The sequence below is a fragment of the Protopterus annectens genome, chromosome 2.part1 (genome assembly GCF_019279795.1).
Source record: "Protopterus annectens isolate FY-2018-M chromosome 2.part1, PAN1.0, whole genome shotgun sequence".
Lineage (NCBI taxonomy): Eukaryota > Metazoa > Chordata > Ceratodontiformes > Protopteridae > Protopterus > Protopterus annectens.
In genome coordinates this window covers 1,641,617,051-1,641,631,633 of record NC_056729.1, presented here as the reverse complement: position 1 = coordinate 1,641,631,633, position 14,583 = coordinate 1,641,617,051, and positions in this window count along the sequence as shown.

Below are 14,583 nucleotides of genomic sequence, written 5' to 3'. Positions count from 1 at the left end.
AATTTAGTAAAGTGAACAAAAGCGCTTATATAAATCTTTTTGGAGTAACAGCCTTGCCTCTTTTGTTTGTTTTATAGGACTTTAACCTGTAAAACAGAAAGGCTTTCACCAAAAGTAAGTTTAGGGCAGCTAGTTAGCACATCAAACGGCTTTAATATCAGATTATAGTGGTCTCAACATCTAGAGTTAACCCTAGATACCACTCAGGCGTACCCTATTAAACCAAGTCTCTAAACCAAAATAGCCCAACCTAATACAGGTCCTTGCAACATGGATAAGCAATTGTCTCATGTACTCAGAGAACTTTTTATTCCTCAAAGAAACTACCACAGTATTGCCTTGGAGACAAATGGCTGATTGAGAACACACACACACACACACACACACACACACACACACACACACACACACACACACACACACACACACACACACACACGCACACACGCACACACGCACACACGCACACACGCACACACACTTATTATGTTGAGGTCCTTAAAATTATCCTTCTGAAACCTTAAAGATCTTCTAAGCCATCAAACATCAACAACTATCGTCAGCAATCACCAAAGTACACACCAAAAGCAAAACCTAAGACCAACCACATGCCTACACCCAATAATTCCCCAATAACAAAGATCATAGGGACAAGCAAACATTTTACCTAGTACTCTTGTCATAAGGAATTCTATTGTATGACACACAGATGTCCCTCTCCCCAGGCTGGACAAGGAGAAGGTAATAGTTAGTGGCCTATCTGGAGCTAGGACCCTTAACATCATGCAAGCTCTCCAGTTATTGTGTCACAGAGACCATTGTGATTCTATCATAGTCTATGTGTGTGGTAAATGACCTGAGATGTACCACAATGGAAAAGAGACATGTGATCTCTCTGGACACGCGTCACAGACCAGTACGTGGTGTATACTGAGCAGCACATTCTACCTTCGCCAAGGATGAGTAGAAAATGATTGGTTTTAATAATTAGCCGAGCTTCTTGTGTCACTCCTGGGGGATCCAGTACCAGCATGGGAGGACATGGGTAACTTACCACATTGCTTTGCTAAGGATGACCTGTCCACCCTTGGTTTTGGATACTGAAAAAAACTTCATCCACCCCCTTAAAGCCTTTTTTTAGTTAATGTCAAAATTACAAACCCACCAACATAGCAAAATGATCTTTCATTCTTTGTGTTGATATGACTCCAATTTTTGCTATTTCTTAAAGTAATGCAAAACTTAAAGCACCTTAATGTGTTACTGCTCAATGCTAGGAACCTAAACAAGAAACTGCACACCCTACAAGCATTCCTCACTCTGGAGAATGTGGACATCTGAGACTTGGTTTAAAGCCACAGAAAGTACTCCACCAGAGCAGGGTTATAGTATCTTCCACACATTTAAGCCAGCAGCATCACACACAGGGTATAAAGGTGGAGGTGTCTTTATCTACGTTACCAACAAATACAGCTCCAGCTTGGTTAAACAGGATGATGCCCTGCAGCACATCCACATTCAAGTCTCCATAGACAAGGTTTTTTACAATGTCCTGGACAGCTACATGTGACCCTCTATAACCCCAAGTGCTCACATCTCTTTACTAGACCTACTAGAATTGCTCAAAATTCAACCAAATACACTATTCTTGGAAAGCTTTAACTGCCTCGCTACAGACTGGGAAACATGCACTACCTCTAACACATAGGCAAAACGTTTCCTAGACTTTATCAACACAAACACCCTGGGCCAGACAGTGCACACTCCAACCACAGAATCAAACATACTGGACCCAGTACTCACCAGCATGGGACAGCATTACATCCTCCCCTGTATCGCTTCGTCATTGGTGAGGTCAGACCACAAAGCTGCCCACTTCTAACAGATAATCATTGGGGTTGGAATAATGGTTAAGGTGTTTACCTTACACAAACACACGGTGTAAGGTCTGATTCTCAAATGGAATAATCGGCTAGGCTTAAAATGGCCCACAAGGGCAGTTAGCCTTGTAGTAAGCTATGACCCTATAAAATAAAAATGAACCTGGAAAATACAACTAAACCCTTAACAGTTATGAACTACTCTAAAGCAAACTACATCCTATTAAGCAATAGTTTATCAAAATTCATGCTTCACACAAAAATTCTGAGCTCATAGCTACCTGTGCAGAATTATTCACAGAAAGCCTATACAAACATGTAAATGGCTGCATTGAGACTGCCATACCTACCAGAAGTAAGCACTAATATAACACCAAAACAAACCCCACTGGTGGAATCCTTAACTTAACAGGGTATATAACAAAATAAAAAAAAACATGGCCAATAACAGAAATAGCAACTCTCACAGAGACAAGAGATTTCTGGTTCAACTAAATAAGAAAAAGGTCTAATAAAGTCCAAAAAATGCCATTTATGAAGTCAGGATACTTCAACAATGGGAAAAAATCCAAAAGGAATATAAAGGCACCAAAAATAGAGCAGTTCCACATCAGTTAAAACTTTTATTCCTGGAAGGTGGTTGCACCGAGGCACTAGAATCAGTGAATAAAAGTTTAAACTGCTGTGGAGCTACTTTATTTTTGGTGTCTTTATATTCCATTTGGATTTTTTCCCATTGCTGAAGTAATTTGGAGTGAAGATGGTGTTGTTCTATTAATATGACATCAGGATAACCTCCCAGGCTAAGGATAATCACAGTGCCTTCTTCAGGTATATCAGGAACCTTTAAGGTATCAATCAGTTGTGTGCAGAACTGGTTGTAAATGGTACAACCTTGACTTACCAGGGTGACATGGTGAATCTGATGACTGATAAATGTAAGTAAAAGTTCAACCCCAACTCCCCCACCACCCTCTGTGAAATCCCTTCTAGCATATCCCCCCACTATCAACAGGGGGCAGGTACTGGTGGCACTCACTAAGGCCAAAAACACTGCTTCATTGGTCCTGAAAAAAAATCACCAGTTGCCTTCTAAATAGCCTAAAACATGACCTAGTGGGACCACTTGGGACACTTTTCAACTAAAGACTCAAACCAAGTTACGTGCCAGATGAATGGAGGGCTTCAGTGGTCATCTTTCTCCATAATGGTGGACTACAATGGTCATCTCTCTCCATAATGGTGGACTACAATGGTCATCTCTCTCCATAATGGTGGACTATCAACTGAACTACAGGTCCATCAGTCTGACAAGCCTAATATGCAAAGACATGGAATGAATTATCATGGAAATGATCAACAAGGATATTAGCAACCTACAGACACTGGACCCATCCTACAGACACTGGACCCGACCTACAGACACTGGACCGAACCTACAGACACTGGACCCATCCTACAGACACTGGACCCATCCTACAGACACTGGACCTATCCTACAGACACTGGACCATCCTACAGACACTGGACCCAACCTACAGACACTGGACCCATCCTACAGACACTGGACTCATCCTACAGACACTGGGCCCATCTTACAGACACTGGACCCTACCTACAGACACTGCACCATCCTACAGACACTGGACCGAACCTACAGACACTGGACCGAACCTACAGACACTGGACCCATCCTACAGACACTGGACCGAGCCTACAGACACTGGACCCATCCTACAGACACTGGACTGAACCTACAGACACTGGACCCATTCCAGTTTGGCTCTGTTAAAGGAAGGTCTTGCCTACTCAACCTGGTAGACTTTTTTGAGAGTGTCTTCAAGTCTAAGGATGAGGGGGAAACAGTACATACTGCCGACCTTGACCTGCCCAAGGCATTTGATACAATACTCCACTAAGGTATTACTGACAAACTCTCAGAACTAGGCATAAATCCCTATATAACTCACTGGATTGCTGGCTGGCTCACAGATAGAACCCAAGAAGTCAGGATCGGTAGACTGCTTCCACCAGGAGACTGGTCACCGGCAGAGTACCCGAGGGCTCCATGGTGGGCTCACTCCTGTTTTCCATCTACTTCTTGGAAGTCAAGGCTAATGTCAGAGGCTTCTGGCTCACCAAGTAAACAGCTTACCATAAATTGGTAGCTATCATAGTCTCCCCAATGACACCAGCATCCTACAAGAGGGTCTAACAACACAAAAAAATGACTGGTTGGATAGCCATGGACTAAAACTCAACATGAAGAAATGCATTATAATGCACTATGAGAAATCATCTACCCAAGCTAATTACTCCATTGATAAAACACCCTTAAGAATTGACCTGGTAGTTAGGGATCTGGGAACATATGTAGACAGTAATCTGTCCGTCGACCAACACATAACCAAGATACTAAGAAAAAAATTCTATGTCACCAAACTCATAAGCAAGAATTTGGAATCCAAGTCCAAGTGAGTTATAGGGTCACTCTGCTCAGTCCTTAACAGACCCATCATTGAGTACAATGCCCCCTTTGGTATGTACCTAACCAGGCACTTCCAACTGTTGGAATAGTCTCTAAGGTTCCTCACCAGGAGAATCCAAAATATAAATACCCTGTCCTACACAGACTGTCTTAAGGCTCTATTCCTGTACTCACTCTCCTGCAGGTTACTGAGGGGCAATCTATGCCTGGCATATAAGGCATCCACAGATCCAGGTCTGATGGATTTCTTGCACATCCACAAAAACAGCACCAGAAACACTAGATCGAAGGACCTGAACTTTGCCTACAGCATAAATAGAACATGTTGGAGAGAAAGATATGAGTGCCTAAGGACAGCTGTACTATGGAGTAAACTTCCCATCCACATAAAGTAGAGTTCATCCCTGACCTATGCAAACAAAACCTTGATCACTGGATGGGAAATCACAAACCCACCCCTGGTCTGGCCTCCAAGTCTCTGATGTACAAAGGTCAACAGTAAGTTAATTAATCCCCAACTAACACCCCCCCATCCCCATACAACCCTTACCTACCTCCTTTACTAACATACACCACCAGATAGGCATCTAAGGTACTCAGGGACAAACCTTAGTCAGGTTGCATGCCTAGACTTATAAAGACCCTAGTGGTCATTTGCCTAGTATAAATCTATGAGATTTTAGACAAAAGCAAATTTCTTTGTTTCATTTTTTTCTTTTAAAATTTTCACCTCCCAATGCTGTCATTTTCTGAAAGACAAATTCATGTCCGTTTGCTTATTTGTCTATTTATTTATTATTTATGGAGGTGGAGCCTACTGGATCCTACTGGACCATTTTCAGGATCATCCTAGGGCCTCAAAGAATGTCAGTCAGTATTTGTGAAAAATAAACAAACACTGCTTAGTAACATCACAACAAAAATTGAATTATAAATACAGGACAATTTATAAAGCAGAATAAACAAAAATTATTTTAAAGTAGTACCCTATCAGATCTCCACGCATTAGTGCAGACACTTGTGAATTCTACTATTCCCTCATCCATAGACTCACGGATTTCTACTATAGGTCTTAATTGACTATATACAGTGAAACAAGAATCCATTCTTAACAGTATATTTCTCAGCACCTTTGTAATCACATAGTGCATTTCCTATAGGCATTCAATGTTGAGTCTTTCGGCTTTTCCCAGTTAGGGGTCGCCACAGCGGAACTCCGGTCCTCTAATGATTGGCAGTAGATTTTTACGTGCCGAGTTGCTGGCCCTGAAGCACACCCTTCAATGAAGGTACGCCCATTTATGCATATCTCCACACAGAAGATGCTCTAGCTGAGAATCGAACAGGACAAAGTCTTACTGTGAGGCGACAACACCACCGCAGCACCCCCACCACAGATCCTATAGGCATTCAATGAATAGGTATATTGTAATAAAACGCCTCAAAGTAATTAAAGCAGAACGACTGTTCCCTTCAACAGTACTATTTATAATGAAGCATCAGAATTACCTCTTCTTGCACTATGTCAGAACCACTAATTATAGTCTGTACGTCAATCTGAACATAAATAAATGCCCTCAATGAATGTTTGTCAGATGACGTTATTTCCTAATCCTATGTCTGTCCACTTTTATTTTGTTTGCTAATGACTTTGTTGCCTTTACTTCACGTTTACCCCCTCCTACATACAAGTATTTGAACTATCCTATTCATCCTGTTAACATATTAATAAATAAATCTGAGGAGAAGATTTTTTGTGGTGTAGTACGTTTTTGTAATATTTTAAAGATACATCACAGATAGTTTAGCTAGACTGGGCAGGCAGACAGGAAGATTTGCTAGAGATCCACATGAAACAGAAATGAAAAAACATGAAACTCTCAATGCAGAGGGACAAAACTAGAAGGGTGACACAGTGACAGTAATAGTAGCATACACATGGCTGGTCATTCCTGGCATTGTATGTCCAATAAAATAATACAAACTAATCTGATGTCCAATGCACTTGCTGTCAGTATCTCAGCAGATGGGTTAACATATTGCTGAACAACAATCTGGTCACCAATGAAGACCTGACCACAGCAAGCACAGCAAAAGCTATGGTTCAGCAAATTGAACATTAACCTGGTATTCTAGTGAACAAAGGCACTAAACCGTAAATGCAGAAAGATGAGTTTTCTACCCTCCATTCGATATGCTATAATCAAAGACGAGAGAATAACACAATTCAGAGATAACTGAAAAGTCATAACGAAAAGGAACTTTTCATAATAGCCATATGCATATGACTGACATCATTCCGCTATAGCACCTGTGTATATAGCCACCAAGCTATGTTATTGCATCATTGTAGCCTGCAGCATGCAGGAGTTGGGATACGTCATCTCAATGTGCATGTGAGCCTATCTGCTCGATCACACCCTTGCATCATGCATAAGTTGGTTTGTGGTAGCAGTTGAGTCTGGACACTCCTTTACTGTGCTTTTGTACTGGGAGGACTGGAATTGTTCATCTAGTGGCAGTAGGGGTTTACCTGGTCATTCTGAGTTGGGAAACACACAAAAGGGCTCTAAGTATTTTTTTGTACTTCTCTGCACTTGGTTTGCACTGTTCTGTTACCTAGATACCATAGACTAGATTTAGACCTGCTGAATCTAGTCTGTTATTGATACACTTGAGCATTATTATTTTAAGTAGGGCACCCCTGCACCCCTGTGGCAGAAGAATGTGGATCTAGCCTTGTCTGAGTTTGGGGATTGCTGGAAGAAGGTTCAGTGTGTGTGCTTTTCTATTGTTAGATTAGCTTAAAAGTGTTTTAATTTCACCTGGATTTAAGCCTCACATTTGTGAGTTGTAGCACACTGTACAACAGGGGTTAGCGGTGTCCTATATAGACGTAAACACCTTGAAACTCAATTTTTCCATAGACATCTGTCAGTAGAACCTTCCCAAGCTTCCCTACTGAACTATGGATGCACTGAGTAGTGTTCCCACACTTATCATCCATAGCCTTCAAGAGAACAAGCATCTTTGTTAGTCCTAGCACAAAAACTAGTCAAACGAGCCCACTCTCTTCCCTAATAGTACATACAGTAAAAACCTGCTGCAATGGACGGGCAGTTTCCCAACAATATGGGCATCCAGAGTCAATGTAGTCATTGTTAATTGCCTCATGTATACTGGCAATCACTTATTCCTAAAACAAACAAATTCTCTCGGTGAGAGATGTAATTACACTATGAAAATGGAATCTGTTCTCTCACATAATAACAAACCAGACATCAAACAGGTTGGCAGTGCACATATTTCACCTCTCACACAAAATGAGGTCACGACACATAAACTCCCATATACTGAGGTACTCACTAGAAGCCTACCAAAAGATCAGAGACCTCCCAAACGTAAACCACTTGCACACACTGCTATTCAAATAGAAACCACTACACATAATAACACATATGCCAATGTCCCAGCAAATAAATCTCTAAGGCAAAACACCTCAAAACCTAATGTGGTGGTCATAAGTGACTCCACAGCGAGACACACGGATGTCCCCCTCACCAGGATGGACAAGAGAAGGTCACAGTCAGCTGCTTGTTAGGTGTCAGGATCCATCAAATCACACATGCACTCAAGTCACTCAACAACAAGTACTGTTATGACTTTGACATAGTCCATGTTGGGGTGAATGACTAGAGATGTACCTGTCTGGACTATTTGAAGAAAGACATGACTGAACTCTCATATTATGTGTCCCAGGCAAGTATGACCTTAGCACTAAGCAGCATTCTACCATTACCCAGGATGATGCCACAATATAAACAAAAAATGATCGACTTCAAAAATTGGCTTAGCTTGCGGTGTCAGTCAGAGGAGATCCAGTATCTGTCAGCCTGGGAAGACATGGTCGACAGGCCACACTGCTTTGCCAGAGATGGTCTGTACCTGTGTCCTCTTTGCTTTCAGATACTGGCAAAGGGGCATGCCTCCCCCATGGTGCCTTTTTTAGGCAATGTCAAAAAAAAAGAAAATTTCTGATGTAACAAAATCCACTGGAAACAATCTCAAGGTTCTGCTGTTTAATGCTAGGAGTCTAAACATGTAACTGCAGTCCCTGGAAGCACTCCTCACCTTGGAAGATGCTGACATCTGTACAGTCACTGAGACATGGTTCAAGGCTGCGGAGAGCACCCCAGCTGTACAAGGCTGCAATGCCCTCCACATGTGCAGACCATAAATTAGCGTGAAAAAACGGAAGGTGGAGATGTAGCCATTTTCATTAAAGGCAAGTACGCCTTGAGACTGGTCATACAGTACAACTCTCTCAAACTACTCCATGTTCAATTGACTATTGGCAAAATACCCTACCATGTCATTGCTAGCTAGTTATAGGCCCCCACCATGAACCAAAAAAAGCACACCACCTACCTGGACTTACAGGATCACTCACCATACAGCCCAGCACTTTAGTCATGGGAGTTTTCAACTATCCTTCCATCGACTGGGTGACATACATGAACACAAACATTCTCACCCAGAGGTTCCTGGACTTTGTCAATGCAAATGCTCTGGAACAGATAGTCTGTACCCCCACAAGGAGCTCAAATGTCCTAGGCATAGTACTCACCAACTTGGGAGGGTCACTGCACTCCCCCCTGTGTGATCCCCTCCCTGGTAAGGTTGAACCATAAATCAGTCTCGTTTGAAGTAACTATTGAACCTGTCACCACCATAGGAGCAAAACGACTAAAAAAACTTTTCCAAAGCAAACTACAGCCTATTAAGTGATGGTGTAAAAAGTTTTATACCCCCACAATCATAGATAACAATGGCTCTTATGCAGAGGTGTACACAAATGCCCTGTATAAACACTTAAGCAACTGTATAAACTCAGCTGTGCCTGACCGGATTAAAACCAGGTCTTCCCAAAAAAAAAAAAAAAAGCCACCATGGTGGTCCTCAAGTATAAACAGGTTATATAATAAAAGGAAGAAACTGATGTCTAAGAACACGATGGAACTGGTTCAGCAGAGGAAGAATTGCCTCCACAGCTTGAACAAGCAAATTAGAAATCTTGTAAAGTCCTCTAAAGCTAATTAATATAACGCTAATTAATATAATTATAAACCTAGACCCAAGTTACACAAACTTCTTTATTATATTACTTCAGACTCTATACACATCTCCAACTTACTCATATCTGGGGACATCCACCCTAATCCTGGCCCCCCTCCCCTCCCAAAATAATCTCACACCCACTCCCTCCCCAAATACTCTCAACCACCCTCAAACAACAAACCCATACCAAGCCAAGCACATGACGATATAGTCTCTAAACATCCAAAGCCTAAGTAACAAAATTGCAGAGTTCCATTCCAGGTTAGCCCACACAACTCGTCGCACCCTTTCCTTATCTGAAACCTGTCTGTCGCATCCTCTCCTTATCAGAAACCTGGCCGTTGCATCCTCTCCTTATCTGAAACATGGACGTCGCATCCTCTCCTTATCTGAAACCTGGCCGTCGCATCCTCTCCTTATCTGAAACCTGGCTTAAGCCACACATCACCAATGCTGAAATTCTCCCACCAGGCTATAATATCTACCGGTCTGATAGAATTGCTAAAAAAGGGGGTGGTGTTGCCATTCTCCACTCTAATAACCTTAACCTATCACCTCTTCCTACTCCCATACCTGAATTTCACCCTGCAGAAGTTATCGTTCTAAATTGCCACATTAATGCTCAAAAGAAATTTGCCATTGCTTCCATTTACATCCCTCCTGGGAATAATTTGCCCACCCTAGAAAATATCCTTCACTGGTTTTCACATAATATACCCTATGAAACCATCATTTTGGGTGATGTTAATTTAGATTGGTCAAAACTTAATACTGACTCTCCCCAACTGAGTATCAACCTGCACAGTTTCCATCAATTGATATCTACCCCTACCCGTCTCTATAAAAATTCATCTACATGCTCCATTATAGACTGGATATTCACCAACTCCCCCCACCACTACCATAATCCTACAACCTCACCCAACTGCCTTAGTGATCACCTTCCTACCTCTGTTCTTAGATATACCACCCACCCCCCAAAACCCCACCTTTACAGGGACTGTCGTAAACTATCACACTTCAAAGCAACCCAGTTTAACACCATTCTCTCTAGCATAGACTGGTCTAGCCTTAAACAAATCCCACTTAATGATGCTGTAACCATGTTCAATAGCATCTTCCTGAACGCCCTTAGCTCCCTTGCCCTCTCTAGAAAGATCAGAATAAAATCTAATCATGCCCCATGGCTATCAAGTGAAACCAAGTCCCTTACGCACAAGAGAGATAGTACCTGGAAAGCCTGGACTAAAACTAAAGAAATTCCTTTACTCCACAAATATAGGCATCTTAGGAACTTGACAAAAAACAAATAATCAATGACAAAAGGTCCTTCTATAACTCTGCTCAGCTCAACAGTAAATCCAACTCTCGGAAATTTTGGTCATCTCTAAATAGAATACTCTCTCCTGGTTCCCTTCTACTCCCTGTCCTTACCCAGAGACAACACCTCTGTAAACAGCTACACTCCTCAATAAGCACTTCATAGACTCCATCCAAAAAGTAATACCCACCAACTCTAACACCACTTCTCTACCTAACCCTCCAAACCCCCCTAGTATTACTCCACTCTCTTTCCACTCAGTCCCTACCGCCTACATTAGGTCTCTTCTTCAAATGCTTAAACCCTGATCTCCCTCTACCGACAATCTACCTCCTACCTTCCTCAAAATTGTAGCTGATTCTATAGCCTATCCTGTATCTATTCTAATCAATAGATCCATCCAGGAATCCACTGTCCCCTTTGGAAATCCTTCTTCACCATTCCCCTACATAAAGGTGGTTGCTGTACTGACCCTTCTAACTATCGCCCCATAGCCATCCTATCCCCCCTCTCTAAGATACTTGAAAAATGCATACACTCACAGCTTCTCAACCATCTCCTCCAAAACAACCTTCTCACTCCCACTGAACATGGTTTCTGTCCCAACCATAGCACCACTACCGCCCTCTTATCCTTTACACATACCATAGCAGAGGCCCTAGACAACAATGAACTTATATCCTGTCTCTTCCTCGACCTATCCAAAGCATTTGACACTGTCTCTCATCCCCTACTACTATCTAAACGTGAAAATCTAAATCTATCTTCTTTCCTCACCTGGTTCTCCAGTTACCTATCCTGCAGGCAGCAATCTGCTAAATGGCTCTCCTCCACCTCTCCATTTATATCCGTTCCTACCGGTGTACCACAAGGTTCCATCCAGAGTCCTCTCCTGTTCAATGTCTTTACCAACGATCTCTATACATCCTGTAATGAATCCTCCCTCATCCAATATGCTGGTGACTCAACTCTCATATCTATCTCTGACAATATCTCTAAACTCCACACCCTAACACAACAGGCATTTCTATCCACTGAATAGTGGTTATCCAACAACCTACTTATCCTTAACCCCAGAAAGAACAAACTCTTACTCTTTCTGGCTCGATCTCCCACTGACCATAAATCCACCTTTGTAGTTGCATCCACTAATAAGACTTTAAACCAACCAGAAGCTCACACAAAACTTCTAGGGGTCATTGATGATGAACTCAAATTCAATCTTCACCTGCTCCAAGGAATAAAAAAGACAAACCAGAAACTTGGTTTACTACACCGCAGCAAAAGATTTCTCACCACCAATGCTAGACTCTCCCTTGCTCAAGCCCTTTTCCTTCCCTCCCTCCTTTATGCTCCTCCTATACTCGCAAACATTCAAACCGCAGCCCTTACCAAACTCCAGCAAACCTGCCATAAAATAGCTAGATTTGTCACAAACTCACCTTACAATGAACGTCATTGCCTAGCTTTAAACTCACTCCAGTGGCTTGAATTTTCCCAGCTCCTACTTCTATCTCAACTTCAAATGCTTCAGTTCATTCTTAATAAGCCTGCATCCTGTCCTGCTCTCTCTTCGCTCATCTCTATGTATACTCCACCACGAACACTCCGCACTTCCAGTTAGAAACTACTGCTCACGTACCAACCCAAAAAAAAAAAAAATAGGCAAACTCTTATACAAATACTCCACTGCACAAGCTTGGAACAAACTCCCTATAGATATACATTCCATCATCCACCCAGCCCACTTTAAAGAAAAACTCAAATCTTACCTACTTAACTCCAAACTTTGCCATTGTCAGGCACCAGCTTAAGCACCCCACTATAATTTCTCCCTCCTCTCTCTCATAAGTACTCTATTATAATCTTAGGATATGTAGTAATGTTTACTAACCAGAACTGTTGCTTAAAAGCTCTGCTTGTATATATGTAAATAAAATTGATAAAAAAAAATTGAGTGCTTGCATTGCAATTTACTCGTTTTACATACATTTTCTGTATAATTGAATTTTATATGCTTAATTACATTTCTTTGCATAAACCTGTTCTTGTTGTTAAAATTTAGAATTTTCTGTAACTTGTTCATGTATTGGAGTTTTTCTCCTCGGCCCACTGAAAATGGGCCTCAAGCCCAGTTGGACATACCCGGTTAACAAATGTCAATAAATAATAAATAAATAAATAAAAAGGTAAAGTAGCATCCCTAGCTAGGGATAATCATAAGGCATTCTTTAACTATGTCCAAAATCTAAAAGGGATGCCCAGCTATGTGCCAGACTGTTAGTAGATGGTACCACTCATACTATACTGGAGGAAATTGTCAACCTGCTACCTGACAGATTTGGCGCAAACTTCACCCCCTATCCCCACCAGCCATACCTCAAAACATACCTGACACTAGTCCTCTGCCTAGTATCTCTAGAGATCAGGTCATATCTGTGTTCTCCAAGGACAAAAACATGGCCTCATTGGGACCAGCTAACTTCCCAGGTTGCTTGTTAAGCAATCTACTGTAAAACAGGACCTAGTGGACCCACCTGGCATTCTCTTTAACCATAGCCTGAGAACTGCCTTTGTTCCAGCAGAGTGAAGAAAGGGGGCCGTCAACTGATCCTGGGAACTATAAACCCATAAGTGTAACCAGCCTCATCTGCAAGGCCATGGAAAGAATCATCATGGATCTTATCAACAAGCAAATAGGCGACCCTCATACTCTGGACCCAACCAAGTTTGGCTTTGTTAAGGGTAGATCATGCATATTAAACCTAGCAGACTTCTTCAAGAAAGTCACCAAAGCCATGGATGAAGGTAAGACAATACATACTGCCTACCATGACCAAGCCATGGCTTTTGACACAATCCCTCATTTAGGTATCATGAGAAAGTCTTCCAGCTAGGGATTAACCCACATGTCACTAGATGGGTAGCAAATTGGCTCACCGACAGAACACATACTGTCAAAATTGGAGACTCCACATCTGCCAGTAAACGTGTCACCAATGGCATACCACAAGGATCTGTGATGGGCCCTTTACTGTCTAGAATCTATTTCTTGGACATCCAGGCAAAAGTAGATGGCCTTTGGGTTACCAAGTTCACTGATGATTGCAAACTGAGTTCCCCAGTGATGTTAATATATTACAGGAGGGGCTAACACAGACAAATGACTGGTGTCAAAGCCATTGTCTAAAACTAAATGCAAAAAAGTGCATTATTATCCCCTTTGGCAAAGCAGAATTCCCTGATAATTACAATATTGACAGCACCCCCACAAGTTCAAACCCAATGATGTGAGATCTGTGAACACAGATTGACAGCAATCTGAACTTCAACCACCAAGTTTCCACAGTGGTACGGAAAGCCGTCTATGTTGTGCATCTCATAAGTAAGGTCAATGCATCCAGGACTAATGATGTTATAACTCCACAGTACTCGACCCTCATCAAACCATTAATGCAGTACAATGTTCCATTCTGCATATACCTCACCAGACACCAGCAGCAGCTGGAGACACCACTAAGTCTTCCCACTAAGAGAATTCAGGGCCTCCAAACCATGACTTACATGGACAGACTAAAAGCCCTGTCACTGAACTCTGTATCATATAGGCTGCTGACAGGCAACTTGTGTCTGGCCTACAGGGGAGTCTCTGACCCTGCTGTGATGGATATGCTGCACATTCGCAAGTTAAATGGCACAACAGTCAGTTTCTCTAGGGATCTTAACCTAGCCTGTGACATTAACAGAACAGGCTGGAGAGACAGATATATCTCCCA